Consider the following 22,594-nt stretch of genomic DNA (forward strand, 5'->3'; position numbering starts at 1 on the left):
GCTTTATTACAGACATAAATAGTCCTGAGTTTCATCAGTTGTCCGGGTGGCTGGTCAGTTGTCCAGCCACCCATACATATTGACAATCCTGCGAGGTTACATGTTGTCTGTGGTTGTGAGACCGGTTGGACATACTGCCAAATTCTCTAAAATGATGTTGGAGGTGGCATATGGTAGAGAAATTAACATAAAATTATCTGGCAACAGCTCTAGTGGACATTCCTGCAGTCAGCATGCTATTTGCATGCTCTCTCAAAACTTGAGAAATCTGCAGCATTGTGTCTGACAAAACTGCACATTTAGAGTGACCTTTTATTGTCGCCAGCACAAGGTGCACCTGTGTAATGATCATGCTGTATAATCAGCTTCTTGATATGCTACACCTGTCAGGTGGATGGGATGTCTTGGCAAATCTTTTATTTTAGCTCATGAAAAATGGAACCAACTTTACATGTTGCATTTATATTTTTGTTCAGTAAATATATTGCCTGACCTTCCTTTACAGTAAATTTGAGTTGTCAACCTTCAATCTTGGACAAGGTCATAGAAAATAGGGCTGGAGGAAAGAATAGGGCCTCTTGAGAACTGTAAGGGAATTTTTGACAATGTGTTCATGGTTTATGATCTGGTCACAAAGGAAGTGATGCAGTTTGAGGTCACATGCTCCTCACTGTGCCCTCAAAACCAGTTCAGTATGGTTCAGCCACAGGAGAAGTTTAGTGACTTTCATTATTCTCAATATCCAGCCGTTTAGAAGATTGTGGTGGCAAATGTATTGGTCAAGCCCTCTATTGGTCAGTTTAGGTGGCAGCTACAAGTACCGTAGCTATAGTTCAAAAAGGTCTATAGATTACATATGGACATGAGTGGCATATACTATATTAGCCTCTGAGAGGTCTTCTACCACAAAACAACAACCATTTCCATACAATGACATTGCTATTTGAATTCCCATCTCTGTCTTAACCCTGTTTGTCCCCCTTCTTCCACCCCCTTTGGCGTAGTAGTGACCTCAAACAAGGACATTGCACTCCATCAATCCAAAACAAACGAATATGCTCGGACCCATCCAATGTTAAACTAATGGCCGTGTTGGATGGAAAGGGTCTTGGAGCTCAAAGCCTCACCCACATGTGTTGGGATGAGTGGGAACAGTGGAGGTCATTGTGGCCAGGGCGGTGCGGGGTGTGCATTTATGAATGGCTGGGCCTCGAGGCGAAGGCACAGAACAATGTTGGTACACTGAGGAGACTGATTTCCATATGGGAGAGAAGGAGGGAGGGCAGTTTATTCCTCCCCTCTTGATGGGGCATGGTACAGAGAGGGGCGAGAGGTCTCTTGATGGCAGCGTGAGCGGTGGCGTGATGGTTAGAGTATAGTAGTACATGTGCTTGTTGTTGGGGACAGGCTTGTTGGCACTAAGGCTAGAAGCCCAAGAGAGAAACGCCTGTGACACTCACCTGACTGCACAGGTGAGTAAAAGCTCTTGAACAATATCATTTTCATGGAGTTAGTTGGAGTTAATTGGTCCATGGAGATAGTTGGAGTCAGTTGGTCCATGGAGTTAGTTGGTTTCATGGCCATGATTATTTAATGAAAGCTATTGACTTGGTTGCTCTGTGCTTCTTGGCCTCTCTGTGTGTCATACCTTTTGTTAGAGATGTCTAGGTCAGTGGTTTTCAACCGGTGTGCAGAATTCTTTTGAGGGTGACCTGACCTGTGGAATGCACGTGGAATTTTGACTTGTGAGCACCAGTGCGCTCAGCTAATACATTGACAATACATGAATACAATATTGGCATTGGCACATGGTTACATCTCTGTCATTGTTTTTCAAGTCCAATGTGTTCAGGCCTCTCATCAAGAGAAAAGTCATTTGTATAATTTTACTTTGCCTGCAAGAACCATTAGCACAGGCAAGTCTGATTAGGCTGAGCTGTACCACAGCCTCTACCATAGAAACAAACCGACCATGGCTTTGTGTCCGTGGTTGAACCTTTACAATGCAGAAAACCGCTCCTCTCTAGCGCAAACCGTTCACAACGAAATAACTATTTTACCTGAGCACATTTTTTTTTTTCTTCCTGCGGTGGATTCTTGGACGCTCTTAAAGGGGTAGCCTACACTCAAGTGATTCATAATGAGTAAGGAACTATGCAAACAATTAAAATAATTAATATAAACCCTATTTAATCTATTTTTAAAAATAGTCACAGAAAATAGAAGATTTGTAGTATGGATCAGATTAGATGGAGGTCATTACCACTAAATAAATTAATAGGGGAATGTTAGGTTTTCTGTAGAAATGTTTATCACATGGAGGTGTGCCGCGGTTCATAAAAGTCTGGGAACCACTGGTCTAGGTGCTGACTTTGGATGAGTTATTACACCTGAACGACTCTTGCTTTTCTACAGTAATATTGAAGGTATGAGGAGCAGTGTTTGTATGATGGTTCAATGTGTCCTCATTAATACAGTGACACAGCAAATGTGTTGGATTTCAGTTGTTTTTCATTTAATACTCAGCGGCATGACTTGAAATTGGTAAGACATTGAGAGTGAAACGAGAATGTGTCTTTTACCTTGTATTCTAAGGTGAGTGTGTAAGTGAAGTGGCAAATGAGCAAGTGAGTGATCTAGTGATTGAGTATTGTGTGAGTTTGTGTGTATCTGCATTTGTGTGTGTGTGTGTGTGTGTGTGTGTGTGTGTGTGTGTGTGTGTGTGTGTGTGTGTGTGTGTGTGTTTGCATTTGCGTGAGTGGGGGTTAGTGAAAGCCATGCAATAATCACAGGACAGATTTTCCTCCAAGTACAACACAGAAATGAACAGTTCCTACTTTTACCAGAGCTTTTGCCAGTGTCTCACCACAATTACTTAGAATTCTGAAAGCAGATACAACAGCAGATGAAGATTCCAAATCGAAATTCGGACGGACTGTTTTGAGCTTATTGTGCCATAAGGTCCATGTGTCCTTTCTTTGGCTCTTCTCCTGCGTGACCGCTGATGCAAACAAAATACTTCATAGGAGTGAGGAACATGGTATTAACTGACACACTCCTTCAGTCTATATGTTGTACAAAAGGAAATAATAGCAGTGTGGGAAGGGATTCGGACATTGGGAAGGTTCGGGGGAGAATTGAAAATGGCGATACGTATCTTTCCGCAGTAGGTCTTGGCCTCCTGCCTGTGGGGCTATGCAGGTGACTGCTCTGTTTGTCGCCCCCTACTGGGCAGGGCGGAAGAGAGAGCACTCTAATGAGCGAGGAGGCCTGTGGCTCACCATCTGCCCACTGTGCTGGGACTGCATTTGGCAGCACTTTACTGGATACTGGTCCAGAGACACACGGCTGCCAGGTAGAGGATACACACATTAGTAAACACACACACACACACACAAATGCACTCTTGAATGCATGCAGGTGCACAAACACACACACAAATGCACTCAGAAAATACACTCCCGCATGCAAATCAAATCAAATGTTATTTGTCACATGCGCAAAACACAACAGGTATTTCACCTTACAGTGAAATGCTTACTTACAAGCCCTTAACCAACAATCCAGTTTTACGGAAAAAAACTACAAAAATAAGAAATAATAGTAACAAATAATTAAGAGCAGCAATAAAATAACAATAATAAGGCTATATACAGGGGGTACCGGTACCCAGTCAATGTGCGGGGGGACCGGTTAGTCAAAGTAATTGAGGTAATATATACATGTAGGTAGAGTTATTAATGTGACCATGATTAGATAATAACAGAGAGTAGCAGCAGCATGGGGGTGAGTTGGGGGGGGGTAGCCATTTAATTAGATGTTCAGTAGTCTTATGGCTTGGGGGTAGAAGCTGTTTAGATGCCTCTTGGACCTATACTTGGCACTCCGGTACCCCTTGCTGTGGGGTAGCAGAGAGAAAAGTCTATGAGTAGGATGGTTGGAGTCTTTGACAATTTTTAGGGCCTTCCTCTGACACCGCCTGGTATAGAGGTCCTGGGAAACTTGGCCCCAGTGATGTATTGGGCAGTACGCACACATACAGTACCAGTCAAAGGTTTGGACACACCTACTCATTCAAGGGTTTTTCTTTATTTTTTTACTATTTTCTACATTATAGAATAAAAGTGAAGACATCAAAACTATGAAATAACATATGGAAATATTGTAGTAACCAAAAAAGTGTTAAACAAATCAACAGTCTTGAAGGAGTTCCCACATATGCTGAGCACTTGTCGGCTGCTTTTCCTTCACTCTGCGGTCCAACTCATCCCAAACCATCTCAAGGGGGTTGAGGTCAGAGGATTGTGGAGGCCAGGTCATCTGATGCAGCACTCCACCACTGGTCAAATAGCCCTTACACAGCCTGGAGGTGTGTTTTGTGTCATGTGTCATTGTCCTGTTGAAAAACAAATGATAGTCCCACCTAGCGCAAACCAGATGGGATGGAGTATTGCTGCAGAATGACAACGTAGCCTTGCTGGTTAAGTGTGCCTTGAATTTTAAATAAATCACCTACTGTGTCACCAGCAAAGCACCATCACACCTCCTCCTCCATGCTTCACAGGGGAAACAAAAACATGCGGAGATCATCTGTTCACCTACTCTGCATCTCACAAAGACACAGTGGTTGGAACCAAAAATCTGTACATGTACATGTCACACCTACATTTTGTCATCATTTTACAGGTTGTAATTGTGGCCTTATAAGCAGTACTCTACCTCACACAGACTGTGTCATGTGGAGTGACGGTGGAGGGGTGGGCTTCTCACAGGCAGCTCCGAGTGCTGTGTGTGTGGGAGGGGGGAGCGGGTGTGCTTTAAGACCATCTGCTCCTTGGAGTATTTTAGTGGGGGCCAGAGCTTGTGGACCAGTGCGCGTCACAGGCGAACAGCAACGCAAGCTGTGAGCTGGCCTGTTCCGGAAAATTCCTCCAGTTTCTGCCTCACAATGGGCAGTGTTCCGCTTACAGTGTTTCCTTTATTCATATGAGCCACCAGCGAGCTTCACATACATGCAGTATATGATATTAATAATACAAATAATCTTGGCTGAGCTGGCTCCTTCTCTTGAGGACAGTGGGGCCATTTGTTATTGGTTGATCATTTGGAATATGGAATATGAGTCATGGTAATATGGCAAGGTGTCATGGCCTGTTTCGGCCTTACTGATTCTGTGTCGATAGTCTCATTGTTGCACTAGATGTCCTGAACATAGTGCACACTGCATATGGCCTAGTGTAGGCTATGATTTTCTCTTTGAAGAATAATTGTTAGAATGAAATTATAGGGCTAAGGATGCCTGTGATTATTCTGCCTATTTACTACTGTGTTGGCGCTGGGATAATACAGCCCGCACAGGCTATGTGAAACACTATGAAGAATAGGAGGAGTGGTGGAGTGTACCCCTAGGGAGATTCTCAACTGATAAAAAGTAAGCTGTCCTCCTCTCCTCCGTGACCCGGAAAACGATAAGTGGTGGAGGAGAGCGTAAATTCGTTAGTTGGCGAATGAAGAAGTGTCCTCCTCTCCTCGATGATCTACTTCAGCAGAGGACGCACAAGAGCGTCCCAACGGCGCATAGCACGGAAGCGTTTTAACGGCCGCCACACCCCCTTTGAATCAGCTGTTGTTTTCTCGAAGGAGAAAAGCATGCACACTTTTAAAAACGATACACTACTTATCCTTTAACCTTTAAAATGTCTTGCACAAGCTACCTTTGTTTGTTTTTTAAAATCACTTTACACATTTATTTGGGGATTCCACCCCTAGAAACGTCATTTGCCTGATGACGCGCAAGTGGAAAAGGGGAGTCTCATTTCATACAAGCACATTTGTTTCCAGATTCCCTGAACAGAGGAGAGGAAGCAGGAATTGAGCAAAACCAATTGAAACTCTCCCATAGACTCCTAAAGGGGAATTTGTGTTGCAGTCATTTTTACAATGTGAATGTTCCAAGAGTGAAGGTCCACACTAAGGTAATTTTGTGTGGATGACCTTAGTGTGTACATTTCACCTAAGTATTTATCACAATACAGACCTGTGACCTCTAGCAGTGTAATGTTGTTATTACTGTATAACACACAGAAACCAACAATCATGAATAAGAAAAAACTTTATAAAAACATTTCATCAATGTGTTATTTTTGTCTCTATGCCATTAACTAAAGTATAGCAGTTTGGAAATGTTGCTGTGCCAACATTGCTAACAATGGCAATGCGATAGTGGTCAGATTAGCAGATGAACATGCATAAAGTTGTGCCAAATTTTTGAGAATGACACAAATATTAATTTTCACAGTCTGTTACCTCATTTTGTATGATGGCAATTTGCATATACTCCAGAATGTTATGAAGAGTGATCAGATGAATTGCAATTAATTGCAAAGTCCCTCTTTGCCATGCAAATGAACTGAATCCCCAAAAAAACATTTCCACTGCATTTCAGCCCTGCCACCAAAGGACCAGCTGACATCATGTCAGTGATTCTTTCGTTAACACAGGTGTGAGTGTTGACGAGGACAAGGCTGGAGATCACTCTGTCATGCTGATTGAGTTCGAATAACAGACTGGAAGTTTCAAAAGGAGGGTGGTGCTTAGAATCATTGTTATTCCTCTCAACCATGGTTACCTGCAAGGTAACAAGTGCCATCATCATTGCTTTGCACAAAAAGGGCTTCACAGGCAAGGATATTGCTGCCAGTAAGATTGCACCTAAATCAACCATTTATCGGATCATCACGAAATTCAAGGAGAACGGTTCAATTGTGAAGAAGGCTTCAGGGCGCCCAAGAAAGTCCAGCAAGCGCCAGGACCGTCTCCTAAAGTTGATTCAGCTGTGGGATCGGGGCACCACCAGTACAGAGCTTGCTCAGGAAGTGCATCTGCACGCACAGTGAGACAAAGACTTTTGGAGGATGGCCTGGTGTCAAGAAGGGCAGCAAAGAAGCCACTTCTCTCCAGGAAAAACATCAGGGACAGACTGATATTCTGCAAAAGGTACAGGGATTGGACTGCTGAGGACTGGAGTAAAGTCATTTTCTCTGATGAATCCCCTTTCCGATTGTTTGGGGCATCCGGAAAAAAGCTTTTCTGGAGAAGACAAGGTGAACGCTACCATCAGTCCTGTGTCATGCCAACAGCAAAGCATCCTGAGATCATTCATGTGTGGGGTATCTTCTCAGCCAAGGGAGTGGGCTCACTCACAATTTTTGCCTAAGAACACAGCCATGAATAAAGAATGGTACCAACAAATCCTCTGGGAGCACCTTCTCCCAACCGTCCAGGAACAGTTTGGTGACGAACAATGCCTTTTCCAGCATGATGGAGCACCTTGCCATAAGGCAAAAGTGATAACTAATTGGCTTGGGGAACAAAACATTGATATTTTGGGTCCATGGCCAGGAAACTCCCCAGACCTTAATCCCATTGAGAATTTGTGGTCAATCCCCAAGAGGCGGGTGGACAAACAAAACCCCACAAATTCTGACAAACTCCAAGCAATGATTACGCAAGAATGGGCTGCCATCAGTCAGGATGTGGCCCAGAAGTTAACTGACAGCATCCCAGGGCGGATTGCAGAGGTCTTGAAAAAGAAGGGTCCACACTGCAAATATTGACTCTTTGCATCAACTTCATGCAATTGTCAATAAAAGCCTTTGACATTTATGAAATGCTTGTTATTATACTTCAGTATTCCATGGTAACATCTGACCAAAATATCTAAAGACACTGAAGCAGCAAACTTTGTGGAAATTAATATTTGTGTCATTCTCAAAACTTTTGGCCACGACTGTACACTCTAAGCTCTGTAAATGTTTGAAATTACTTAGGAGGAAACCTCCCCCAAGTGGTACATACACACACACACGTACATACATACACACACAGGCACACACACACACAATGACCATGGCGCAGGGAAACACTGCTTTGTCCCAACGGAACGACAGCGAGTGGAGGAGGATGAGGGGATGGGGGAAGGAGAGAGGAGGAGGCGGAGAGGAAGGTCACATAGCTGTTGTGTCGCCGTAAGGGCCACTGTGCGAAGTGTGTTGGCACGCCGTGTGCCTCATGTGTGTAGGGGTCTGTGGCATGCTGCACATTCATTTGTACAGGCTCCAGTCTGTGAATGAGGTATTCACTCTGACTCTACCAACCTTCCGCCACCCAGGCCTACTCAGTCCATCCTCAAGTGTGTTTGTGTAGGGATTCCCTTGAAAACATCCATGGCTTGGTGGATGTCATCGTTTGGCCTATGGCTTAATGGCTCTTGGAGACAGTGACTCACGCCACTTAAACTGTAATAACCGTTCCACCATGAAATAGAAGTATTCTTTGTTGCGTTGATATGTAGGGGGTCCTTCTAGTTGCTTGCTGGACCATGTTGTCATCCCACATCCACAAACATACCTTGTGCAGGAAAATATTTGGTGTGTGTGTGTGTGGTCCAACGGAATGCTCAAAACATTTTACAACACCAAATGTCTTATTTTTTTTGTAATAAAATAAGAACCATTGTTTTTTGTTTTTAGATCAGAATCCCAGGTTTGCATCTTTTGGCTTAGTTTTTTAAATATTTACTCATTTTGTTTGCAAACGGTAGTCAACTTGGGCACCGTACAATAACTAAAGCCTCTAACTGTGGGGATGTATGATTCCAATGGAACTGTTTGGAAATTGAGAACATTCTCATCTGTATGGGTATAAACCCAGTCATACTTATCTAGTCATACTCACTAGTCATAGTGATATTATGGCTCAACTTACATTCACCCAGAGGTCACTGGATCTTTGTGGATACAGTAGGTCCTAGCAGGGAAGGTATCTAATGCTAGCAGGGTTCATTTGACCTGGTTGTGAGAGTCAAAAGCCTGGTCCATGGTCTGAGACAGAGAGACGGGCAATAGCAGAGAGGGCGATAGAGGGGAGGAATGCGTGTAGTGGGCCTAGGAAAAGGCAGAGAAATGTTTGAATTCATATTCAAAACTACCCACCACACACATTCACCACAGTCTGCAGCTCACACAGTCTCTCTTTCCCTCTTTCCATCTCTCTCTCTGCCACTGTCCCTCTTTCTCTCCTCGTCCCCTGTCCTAGAATCCATAGAACCCGACAGACAGGATTTTTCCACCTGTGGAGACCCACAAGGGAAGCACACGCTCGAGGGAGAACGTAGAACCGACAGAACCCGAGGGAAGGAACCGAGAGGGAGCCGGAGCCTGGTGCTGAAGCTGGTATGAGGCAAGTGGTCTGTGGCTGGTCTCTGTGCTGGCCGTTTGTCTGCCAATCAATGGCTCTCGTTGTTGTTGCTGGTGGTGTCAGTGCCCTGCTCTCCGGGCTATTATGTTCCTCCTGACATGGCTGACGTGTTGACTCTCAGCTCAGACACAGTCCCTCTCTTGGGGTTTTGTCTAATGCAGATGGTACAGCTTGACGCAATGTTTTGGCTATGATTGCCATAACCTAGAGCCTCATGGTTTGGTTGAAAGGGGTCCAAGTCAACTTTATAAGTGATCTGTATGTGGACCGTACATTTTACTTTGGATTTCAAATGTGTGTGTGTGTATAAGTGTTGACACTGTTTGGAAATACGCATGAGCATGCTGTTTGTGTGCGTACAATCGCTTGTTCGAGAACGGGATGTTCGTGTCCCTCAGCCCAGAATACCCTCTCCCTGTTGTTGCCAAACTGCATAAAACCAACAGAATTTGCCCTTATTTTCCGTAGGAACACAGCTTATCAGCCTATAGACTGTCTGGGGACGTAGTGATGTGTTAATCATGGAGCTCTCCAACACAATCCACTCTTAGGCCCACCATCTGCAGCCGCCGGCTGCTCGGAGGGAGGCTAAAGACAAGTCGTTGCCTCCATAGCATCATGGATGACATACAGGGGGAGACACAGACTGGTAGATACAGACTAAATGGTCCAAACAACCAACGGACCAAATGATGATGGTTGACGCCATGATGTCATGTAGTGGATAGGGGCCTAGGGACTAGGGTATTGTGTCATGGTTCTGAACAGGGCCCAACAGTGACTGTCTGTCGAAGACCTGGGACTTACGTATGAATAGCCTAATGAGTGACTTTACAGGCACTCACACCATGCCGTCTGAGTGAGAGCGTGAGAGAGAAAGAGAGAGTGTGCGTCACCATGTCTATGTGCCAGTGCCTGTGAAGAACCCGTCTCAGGCAGCAGGGCTGATGACATTGCCTGATGCTCATGTCAATTGTTGTGTGTGTTTTAATTATTATTATTTTTTACAGAGAAGATAAGGGAGAGGGCTGTTGAGGTGTCTGGGTGTGATTGGGCGCCCTCTAGTGAACATTACTACTACTGCTACCACCAAGCTGAGGAATCAGACATTTTCTGTCTTGGCTACTTTTCGCCCATTGAGCAATTCAAGGTAATAGTCAGTAATGTCTACTGTCTTTTTCCACACAATCATATTGACTTTTGCCATTGTTACCTGAGATAAAAGCAACATAGGCTAATTATAATATTTTTTTTTTAAAAGTATAATTTAACCATTGCATTTACATGTCACCACTACTGACATTAGTTATATGTCACTATATTGGCATATTCAAAATAAATCACTTAGCATTGGGCTCCATTGGTCCAGAACAGAATGGTAAAGGGTGAAGTTGTGGCTGCGTAATTGAGGTCCGATGTCTGTTGCAGAGGTCTCCGGTTCAGGGTTAAATAGACACCATGTGGTGTTTGGAGCTGCTTCTGCCAGTGTTGCTAATCATCAAAGGTAAGGCTTTTATGTTTCTCATTCCCTATTCAGTGTGAATAACTACTCGATTACACCACAACTCAGACTGGGGAAATTAATTTCAAGACTACAAATGTAATACTAGAAACGAAGTAATCCAGAAACAGTTAAAGTCGAAGTTTACATACAGTTGAAGTCGGATGTTTACATACACCTTAGCCAAATGCATTTAAACTCAGTCTTTCACAATTCCTGACATTTAATCCTAGTAAAAATTCCCTGTTTTAGGTCAGTTAGGATCACCACTTTATTTTAAGAATGTGAAATGTCAGAATAAAAGCAGAGAGAATGATTTATTTCAGCTTTTATTTCTTTCATCACATTCCCAGTGGGTCAGAAGTTTACATACACTCAATTACTATTTGGTAGCATCGCCTTACTAACTTGTGTCAAACATTTAGGGTAGCCTGCCACAAGCTTCCCACAGTAAGTTGGGTGAATTTTGGCCCATTCCTCCTGACAGAGTCCGGTTGTAGTCCTCCTTGCTCGCACATGCTTTTTCAGTTCTGCCCACACATTTTCTATAGGATTGAGGTCAGGGCTTTGTGATGGCCACTCCAATACCTTGACTTTGTTGTCCTTAAGCCATTTTGCCACAACTTTGAAGTATGCTTGGGGTCACTGTCCATTTGGAAGACCCATTTGCGACCAAGCTTTAACTTCCTGACTGATGTCTTGAGATATTGCTTCAATATATCCACCAAATTTTTCCATGATGCCATCTATTTTGTGAAGTGCACCAGTCCCTCCTGCAGGAAAGCACCCCCACAACATGATGCTGCCACCCCCATACTTCACAGTTGGAATGGTGTTCTTCAGCTTGCAAGCCTCCCCCTTTTTCCTCCAAACATAATGATGGTCATTACGGCCAAACAGTTCTATTTTTGTTTCATCAGACCAGAGGACATTTCTCCAAAAAGTACGATCTTTGTCCCCATGTGCAGTTGCAAACCGTAATCTGGCTTTTTTATGGTGTTTTTGGAGCAGTGGCTTCTTTCTTGCTGAGAGGCCTTTCAGGTTATGTCGATATAGGACTCGTTTTACTGTGGATATAGATACTTTTGTACCTCTTTCCTCCAGCATCTTCACAAGGTCCTTTGCTGTTGTCCTGGGATTGATTTGCACTTTTCACACCAAAGTACATTAATCTCTAGGAGACAGAACGCGTCTCCTTCCTGAGCGGTATGACAACTGCCTGGTCCCATGGTGTTTATACTTGTGTACTATTGTTTGTACAGATTAACGTGGTTCCTTCAGGCATTTGGAAATTGCTCCCAAGGATGAACCAGACTTGTGGAGGTGTTCTGTTTTTTTTCTGAGGTTTTGGCTGATTTCTTTTGATTTTCCCATGATGTCAAGTAAAGAGACACTGAGTTTGAAGGTAGGCATTGAAATACATCCACAGGTACACCTCCAATTGACTCAAATTATGTCAGTTAGCCTATCAGAAGCTTCTAAAGCCATGACATCATTTTATGGAGTCTTCCAAGCTGTTTAAAGGCACAGCCAACTTAGTGTATGTAAACTTCTGACCCACTGGAATTGTGATACAGTGAAATAATCTGTCTGTAAACAATTGTTGGGAAAAATGACTTGCGTCATGAACAAGGTAGATGTCCTAAGCGACTTGCCAAAACTATAGTTTGTTATCAAGAAATTTGTGGAGTGGTTGAAAAACGAGTTTTAATGACTCCAACATGAGTGTATGTAAACTCTCGACTTCAACTGTATGCAATTGCACTGTAAAACTGATTTGGTGGTTTTACTGCATTGACCCACTTTTAGAGTGTGTCAAACTTACAGCAAACAACACTAAAACAAACAGGTACAGAGTAGATACAGGTTCCAACTGTCACACATGGCAGCAGGGAATCAGCCTAATGTTCCAGTGCTTTCTGATGGCTGGCTGGCGCCCAACTTGACTCAACCTTGTCCCTATCACTTAAACAGTGGTGCCAGTGGTGCCATATGCTTCCTCCACATAGGGTCTCTGCTCTTACCATCTCAACCAGGGAGAACATCATGATATCATCCTTTGTTCCCTCTATCTGTTCATCTTTTCTCAGTGATTCCATTTGAAACTGTAGATGTATTGTAGATTGACGGGTCATTGATACAGTATATAATTTCGCTCTCAATATTTCCATTTCCAATCTTTGTCCCATATCCCTCCTGCCCTCCCTCAGATGTCAGTGGCCAGTGGAATGTATGGATACCCAGGGACATCTCGGCCATGACCAACTCCTGCGTGGTCATCCCCTGCACATTCATGTACCCGTCCAGTATCCGGCCGTACCGCGGCACCCACGGCATCTGGTACTTTGGTCAGCCCTACCCCCAGCTCTTCCCACCTGTGGTGATCAAGACGCGCACAGACATCGTACATGAAAGTTACAAAGGGCGTACCAAGCTCATTGGGGACCTGCAACAGAGGAACTGCACCCTGCTCATCAGTAATATAGGTACAGAGCACTCAGGGAGGTACTACTTCCGTGCCGACCTGGGCGGTGCCAACATCTACACCTACCCAGATTTCTCTGAGCTCAAGGTGCTGGGTAAGCCTGCTGAGAGGTTATGTTTACAATTGTTTACAATGTGTCACATTTAAGGGCTGGATTGCCCTCGCCTTGTACCATATCTGTTTGTGCTGTCTTTCCAACGACTGTGGACACTGTTTGGCATGACAATGACAGTAGGAGTTGGCAAGCCCAAATATATCTGGGACCAGGCTAGGATTGTCCTAGCTGGGATTAGAATTATTATAGTTTTAATGAGAATTGGTAAATATTGTGAAATGGTGAATCTTCACTCATTCGCTTATATCCTCTCTGTCCCCCAGACCAGCCCAATATTGACATCCCTGAGGAGATAGTCGCTGACGAGAATCTGGAGTTGACGTGCTATGCTCCAGACAATTGTCCAGAGAATAGCCCAGAGATCCAATGGATGTACACAGACTACCTGCCTGAACCCGAGTATACCTCAGACTACGTGGAAGAGAGCAACACAGCCGTGCTGTCCAGCACGCTCATCTTCACCCCCAGGCCCATACACAATGGTCAGCTGCTGGGCTGCAGGGTCTACTACCCCAACACCACCCTGGTCTATGAGAGACTCATCTCTCTGGATGTCAAGTGTAAGTGACCAACTGACTGTTGTCACCGAACCTGTAGCTTTGAATCCTCAAATTCTGTGAGAAGCGTGTCATTGGGACACAACAGGGGACACATTATGTAATGTGGGGGATTATATTAATATAGAAAAACTAATCTTGCCGACTACGCCAATGTAAATTAGCAGTGTTACACATATTTCTGATATTTTAATTTTACCTTTATTTTACTAGGCAAGTCAGTTAAGAACAAATTCTTATTTTCAATGACGGCCTAGGAACAGTGGGTTAACTGCCTGTTCAGGGGCAGAACGACAGATTTGTACCTTGTCAGCTCGGGGATTCGAACTTGCAACCTTTCGGTTACCTGCCGCCCCAGGGTAGCCTACACATTGTATAATCATTGTCATTATCTACAGTCATCCATTATTCTACATCTAAAGTAGAAGGATAGTAACTTCATTTAGAAATATATTGCAAGATTGTGACATGGTATGCATTGGGTATGTTAGCCTGGCATCCAAACCTGTTTGTCTACGTTTCACCTTTTGTTTTTCTTTGAAACAATGATGAGTGCAGTGTTAGGTCGGGTTTAACCAGGTTATACACTTGTCACTTTTAATAGTCTAACCCCACCTTCCCCTTCCTCTCACCCCAGATGCCCCTCGCTCGGTGTGGGTGAACGTGTCCGTGGAGGTGATGGAGGGCAGCTCGGTAACACTGCTCTGCGAGGTGGACAGTAACCCTCCTCCCAGGATCTCCTGGCTGTTTGGGGACCAGGAGCTGCTGTGGGACACGGCTTCCAACGCCTCGCTCTCCCTGGAGGACTTAAACCCCTCTCAGGAGGGCATCTACACCTGCGTGGGAGATAATGGCTACGGCGCCATGAACACATCCATGTACCTGGCTGTCTTGTGTAAGTGTCATTGTGCAACATGGTGTTTCTGGAATAATCAAAAATAGTTACATTTAACCATTGTAGTTATACAGTATGTCAACCAAGCTGACATTTTAGTTTATGTCATTTGCAGTGACATATGTGACCGACCAACTTGGTTCGGTCTTATTTAGTCAAATTTTAAATTGTGTTTTTTTACATTGGATAAAATTAAAGACTCGGAGCTAGAAAATAGTATATCACACACTGCAGTTGAGGAACAATGGCAAAGTCATTCTGCTTTAAAAGTTGATAAACTTATAACCTCACTTCTAAGAAAATTACACTTGAATGTTTTGGTAGACCTACTGGAGAGCTATTCTTTGTCTACACCCATTAAGCATTGTTCACACCCTCTTAAGACATAGCCCCACCCATCTCTTTAAGGATTCACACGTGAGGCAAGATTTCAAGACGAAAGGCTGGTCTATCAACATGTCTGTAAACAGTTATCAATGAATTATTCCAGGAAAATAAACTCACAACAAGATCATTATTTACAAGTTAACGGTTCGCTTAATTACAGAAAATAGCTTACGGTTGTGAATGTAAAAGCAATGCATTCTACCAGAGAATTTTAGAACTTGGACACTGTCTCGTTGGTCTAACGTTATATCGGACTATGGTGCAGTTCATGCTGTTCTTCACATTACAGTCTCTGGTAAACACACACTATATCAAATAAAATCAAAGTTTATTTGTCACATGCACAAATAATGCACAAATAAACTGTACAGGGAAATGGTTACTTGCATAGTGGAGTATTTTGTTTAGACATGTAGATAACTAACTAGCTAGCTAAACAATGAAACATTATCCCAACTCGTACATTAGTACCCTGCATGAATCTACAGGTAGCTAAACTAGAAAATGGCTCTGAGATACGAATAATATTACTACACAGCTAACAGTACGCTTTAACTTGCAATGAAAATGACTTCCTGACAAAATTAGAAATGTATAATATCTGAAAATGTAGCTAGCTATACTCTCTTACCTGTATACAGTACATGGATGAACGCTTCTCCCTCTCTGTCACGGATGACATGGTTGCCCTTAGTTTTACACAACAGACTGTTTTCTTTTCGACTCCCTCCGCATTTGCTATCAAACGCCTGAATTATCTCCATCTCCTTAGCTATCATACTCTGCTTCCACCGGGAATTACACTGATTTCAAAACTCAGTCCTCCAGAAAGTGTAAAACTATCTTTCCAAAACAAATCTGCTTAAGAAAAGATTACCTAGACATATTGAGCAGCTCATTATAGACAGAAGCATGCTACATGGCAGACCAATCCGAACTCATCTCTCCAGCCCATCAATTATCTCAGCCAATCATGGCTAGTGGGAAGGTTCCTGACTTTTTCTGTGGCTAAACCAACTAGGCTCGTAATTTAACAATTGTATTAATATTTACAGATGGCATACACGTTTGTTATTAAGGCACATGAAAGTTCACATGATCAAGAAGGCATTTCTGCACCAAAACTTATTTTGATTGAAATAATTAAATGTTTGCAGTCAAATGCCTCTCCTGTGAAGTAGTGATGCTCAATATATATAACGATGTATTAGTCATGTGATAAACCTGGCCCATAGCTTCTTGCTCTTGTTTATAGACAGTAAAACATTTGAACTCCTTTCATATAACTCTACCTTTCATCCCCTCTCTATCCTCCCTGCAGACCCTCCCAGTGAGCCAGTGGTAAATGGCTCCCTGACCGTTTTGGAAGGTTCCTCCATCTCCCTGCAATGTAGTACCCAAGGCAATCCCGCACCCACCCTCACCTGGCTGAAGGACGGGGAGCTGGTGGGCACCATCACGGCCGAGGAGGTGTCTGTGCTGGAGCTTCTGGAGCTCACCCCTCAGGGAGACGGACAGTACCGCTGCCTGGCAGAGAACGAACACGGACGAGCCAGCAGCTCCCTCAACATCACTGTGGAATGTGAGTGGGACATCATGTCATGTGGTATCATATCATATCGTATTGTACCACCTAAATTACACCATGCTACACCATGCCATCCCACTCTACATGTCAGTCATAGCCCTACCTCCACCCTCTCTTCAGACGCCCCAGTCCTTCTGGACGAGTCCAAGTGCACAGTGGTGAGGGAGGGAGTCCAGTGTGTTTGCATGGCTACGGGTAACCCTGAGCCCATCATCGAGTTCTACCTCCCCGACAAGAACATCACCATCAACGACACGGACGGCCGCTACAACTACTACACGCATACGGACGGCCACACGTCCACGGGCATGATCAAACTACGGGAGAAGGGCGAGCGCCTGGGCAACGGTGCTGTCAATGTGCACTGCAGCATTAGCAACATATACGGGTCGGAGAGCTTTCATCTGGAGTTACAGCAGGAGAGTGAGTACACAAGTTCAGGTTTATGGTTAAACACAGAAACAAATGCATACAATTAAAATGCTATACGTTGTATAGCCAAGCATACATGAGAGATTGAACTGAAATCAGAAGTGTAGTACCTTTATATGATATCTAGATTGACCTTATAAGTAAGAGCATAAACTGGCTACCCCATTGGCTTGATATGGCAATGGCATTATCTTGAATGTAAATACGTTATAGTACCAGGACCTAGCTAAACAGTATTTTATGTTTCTATATTGTCTTCAATATGATGTTCTTGTCCGATGTTAGAGAAGTACATGATGGCAGTGATTGTTGGCACCATCGGTGGAGTGGCTGTCATCGCCTTCATCATCGCAGCAGTGAGATATGTGGGCCATAACAACAAGAAGTGAGTATCCACCCTTCACTAACTGTGACAGGGGTCGATGCGAGTTACAGGTACAGGTCATTTCCTGTTTGAATTGACGATAAGGAAACACTTCAGCCTCGCCATCCATTCTAAAACACCTCTGTGTATTCATGAGTGAATGATTGATCGATGAACGGACTTGAGAATCATTAGTCATAAGTTATGCTAACGCCAGAGCGAGTTCAATTAATTTGCCATCCCTAGTCCCATTTCTGGAATACTCTGAGATGGAGATCCAAAATGGCTGCCTGGTGGATTGGGTTAGCAAGCCAGACTAACCGTAGCCTATAGTTTGCAGGCTCAATTCCCTGCTTTGATACTGCTTTGTACCCTTGACCTGCTATGCTAAAAATACAGCCACGGTAGCCTACTTAACTAAGGTGCTTCAGCATACCAATACATCACATTCCGACAAAAGCTTTTACTGAAAGTCGCTCCAAGAGAGGGTGTCGGCTCAACCGCAACTAAACCCATGAACCAATAACCACAACCATGAACGTCGACCACAACCATGAACCATAGGCCTGTAGATTATTAACTGCGTTGGGATGCAGGCCCTTGTTTTAAAATGGATGCCCAGGCTTGGAGTGTCACCCTGAGTTAGTTAGTGGCCATGAGACCGAGTCTGATCTTGTGACTCCACCCCCCAGAGAGAATGGCAACCCTGGGCAGGACCTGGTCTCTAAACTGGAGAACCCAGCGTTGTACTACAGCACAGTCAAGAAGGACAAACAATGTCTGAGGAAGAAAGTGGTGAGACATGTTGATGATGACTATAATGATGATAATGACCATTCTCAGATCTGTCTTAAACGTGAGAATGATAGCTTACCCGTTGCTGATACTGAAACTATACTATACCCATTCAATTCATGTCCTATTTTTGATGTAAAGTAAGGTTCATTCCATGGAGATATTCATAAATAATCAAAAACCTATATGACCTCTTATGTTAAAGAGAAAATGTAAACTTCCCCAGCCAACTACTGGCCTAGCCTGAGAATCCCAGTACCACTATAGCTATCTATCACAGTACCACTGGTGTAGCTGCCACCATAGCCTTTCCAGACCACTGTTTTCTGCTTCATCGCTTCTCTGCGTTCTTCTGTCTCTGTTTTCTCTTCCCTTACTCTTGCACAGCTTAAGACAGAGCTTCTGGGCTCAAAGTTTAACTCCATTCTAGAGGAGAGCACGGTAAGGTTCCTAAACAACCCAGCCCCAATCCCAACTCCAAGTCTCAGTGGTAGACAGCATCCCTCACACATCACAGACAGCAAAATTATACGATGGCCCAAATTTGGCTCTAATCTACAATATTACGATTTACCATTTTACCCAGTTAACCACTTGGTGTTACGGTCCTGAAGTGGATCTGTAGCATGAAATGTCCAGACCTTGCCTGGCAATGTGGCCCACATTCAGACCAAAAGTAACTATGGGAAGTTGTTAGGGCCACATAACTCAAGCCAGAGATGGCCCATAAGCAAAGAGCCAACCCTCCCCCAGTTCGCATCTCATACATTTGGACCAGATCTGGGCCATATGACTCATTGTGGTGCCAGAACTGAGCCACATTGTATGTGTCACAAAACAACCAGATCTGGCCCACAGTCGTCTGCTGTCTGAGATCAGCTTCTATGTGCTCTATTGCCTTTGATTTCCACTACTACTGTTGCACGGCTGCCTCGATACTAACAGGATATGCTAAACCGCCTCAATCTCCTTGTTTTACGCCTCTGCTCACCAGTAACTACTAACCCTCCTTTCTCCTCTCTCAATGTCTGTCATGTTATCCCTTTATACTCTGAATGTTCTGAGGTGTCAATGGCATTGGTGGCACTGTGCTGATATAACCTGTGATTCTGAATGGGCCTTCTCTCTTTCCGTACCTTCAACAGGGAGAAGACGGGGATTATCAACCTGTGGGCTCTATGGCAGACCTGGAGAGGCAAGAGCTGAACTACGCCGCCCTGCAGTTTCTCGGGGGCGCTCCAGGGATGGGGGGGCCTCAGGGAGGGGGGATGACGGCAGCGACTACACCGAGATCAAGGCCAAATGAATCGCGATCCTTCCCTGACCCATCGTCACCGCGGGACACAGTGGCAGCCATGTTGTCGCCCCCCTCCTCACATCATTCGCCCCCTCTTCAAACTTCTTCCCCCCTCCCCCATAGACACCATCCCCAACCTTCACCGTCACACCAAGAACTCCCATCATCTCTGCCCGTCCCTGAATCATCTCAAATGACGTCCCCGTTAGTCGACCCCCAAGCCTCCAAGGGGAACCCCAGTCACATCTCGCCACCCAGGACTGCTGGTAGCTACTTGCAGGGTCAGAACACGGCCCAGTGGACAATGTAAAAAGATCTTTGTATTATCAGCAGCTGTCGGTCTCCAGGCTCTTACTCTATTGTTCATAGTCAAACAATTCCCTCACAACAGGTGCAATGCGTTAGTTACTGTACTGTATCATCTAGATTCAATGTTGCTATTTCCATCTCTACACCATTAATTGTTGGCATTGCTTTTCTGGGGCTCCCCTTCTGTATGTCACCCTATATCATACTCATAGCTAGCCTGGTTAAACCAGATTGAACGCTGCGCTCACCAGTTTTCCTGTGAAACGCAGCGCAATCAGTTTGGATACCAAGCTAACTGTCTAGATCCGTCCATTATAGTTCTTCTCCACTGTGTCCGCTGCCAGTCGAAGTGTCAGGGAAAGGGGTGTGTTTTGTGCTTTTTCTTTTCTTATCTCTATTTCTGACCCTGGATCTGGAGGAAATGAGGGATCTCTTCTCTCTTCCTGATCCAGTGGTTGTCAACGCTGACCAGTGTTCAACAAACGTTAGGCCTGGTACACATCCAATTGAAGCCTGTCATCTTCATCTCACATATTCTGTTCCCACATATAGTTCAATAGTGATGTGTGCTGTGACTCCGTGGCTTTTGATGATGATGAGAAATGAATATTTCTTTGATTTTATATAAAGAGAGAAAATGGATACTCTTAGAGGTTTGTGGAGCCTCGAACACAAGGTTCTGCTCGTGCAAGAAGTGGCCTGATTTTTTTGTTTTTATGCATTATAAGCACTGATTGCATTGTGTTTTGCTCTTGAGGAAATATGCCGGGGTAACACAGAATGTTCTATTTATGCCGTTGCCCATGATTTAATTACTAGTATTTTTGGACGATGTTTTGCTAAGGGTAAGTGTTAACTTATCCTTAAATGGGAACCAATGGATTAGAATACATTTTTGGATCAATCTGGCATACATGACTCCACTGTAACACTCGCACAGCAGGACAAAATGTATCTCGTTGAGACAATGTGTGTATGTAAACAGTGCTGAAAGATCAGCGAACACTGATCACTGTGGCTGTTTCAAAAGATCACTTTATCTGAGACCGCTTCTCACAAAATGTCTACTTCAATGGTTGTGAAGTGTGAAATCGATGCCTAATCCTATAGGGTTGTATCAGATGAGGCATTTGAGTGGCACAACATTGAAGTTGTTACACCAGTTGGTTGTGCTATTCAAATATACTTGATCAACTCATGTAATGTAATCTCCAAGCTCACTAATGGCAACACTAGATAACAATGACTGTTAATACAATATTAATACGCTGCATATGGATGGGTAAAAGGATACCAGTATACATTATGTAAATAAATACCCTGCATGACTATTATGCTGTCAGCCATATGTGTAAATACACTACGTACGGTATGTACATGCTCACTATTGCAACAATGGTTTACACAGGCAAGTCGGATACAGGTTCGGTAACACTTTAATTGACTTCTCTGTCATAAGGGTGACATAACGCTGTCATAACATAACACATGTCATTTTCGGTCATGAAAACTGATGTCAAAATACTGACAACCCTTTACACTGTCATGACACAAATGGGTATTTATGTAAATTAGTTGGCTAGCGGTATGCTAAGCCAATAACCCGACTGAAGCAAAGACTTGTGCCATGACGGTGTCAAGCTTATGTCAGCTGTCATGACTGTTAATAACATATTTTATGTCATTGTTCTGACATGGTTAAGTCACTAGACCTAATGGCAGAGTGTTCAAGATGTGTTGCCCAACATTGAGACATGCCAATATGGACATCCGTTTAGTAACACTTACTGTCGTCAGTTCTCTTGAACGCCTCATGGGGAGTTTATTTCTGTCTAAACCTGGGAACAAAAATGGAGAAGCGTTGTTCATGTCTTCTCTAATTTGTTTGTCACATAGTGTGTTGTAAAGCAGATTTGTACTTTCTTTACTTTGTGGTATTCATTATTATTATTATTGTGATGATTTTTTTTTTATATCTTTGACACAATAATTCCGATCAGAATTCTGCAATCCTTCTGCAAATTAGCACTGTTATTACTTAATGACAACAAGAGCTCTATGATGATGTTTGATCATTCTCTTTCTTTTACAAGTCTGTCCCGCCTCAAGCAAAGCCATCTTTCTTTGGGTCCAAACAACAAATAAATCAAGTAAACAACAGAGAATGTGACCAGTTCAGTTTGTTATCTATATAGTTGATATGTTTTCTCATAACCAAAACAGTATGGAAAATACACCCTGAATACATTCTATATCTCCATGTATTAGTATGACTTTATTGATACAGTATGTAACAGTTATTCCCCCCACACCACCCCTCATTGTTTGCAGTAGGTCCATCTCACAAAGCTTTATTTTAAACCATTTGACTTGATAATATTTGCAACATAGTTGAACATGAGGAAGATAAAAACTTGTAGCTTCCTAATGTGCTTTTACATAAAATACTACACAATTCGTTTATAATATATTTTTTGTGTGCAAAAATCTTGTGACATTATTCTAAAAAAGAGGTTGAATTATTTCACTTAAAAAAGCTTTCAGGGGTTAAAAAAAACAAACAAAAAAAAACATATTGCAATAGAAAATAATTGGAATTGAAAAAAAAAGC

General features: G+C 43.5%; 1 pseudogene; it reads left to right on the plus strand.

Annotated features, from left to right (window-relative positions):
* The first annotated feature begins 1,315 nt into the window (after positions 1-1,315).
* On the plus strand, positions 1,316-19,779 carry LOC115141170 (myelin-associated glycoprotein-like; annotated as a pseudogene).
* Positions 19,780-22,594: the final 2,815 nt, after the last annotated feature.

This window comes from Oncorhynchus nerka, linkage group LG14 (genome assembly GCF_034236695.1).
Source record: "Oncorhynchus nerka isolate Pitt River linkage group LG14, Oner_Uvic_2.0, whole genome shotgun sequence".
NCBI lineage: Eukaryota > Metazoa > Chordata > Actinopteri > Salmoniformes > Salmonidae > Oncorhynchus > Oncorhynchus nerka.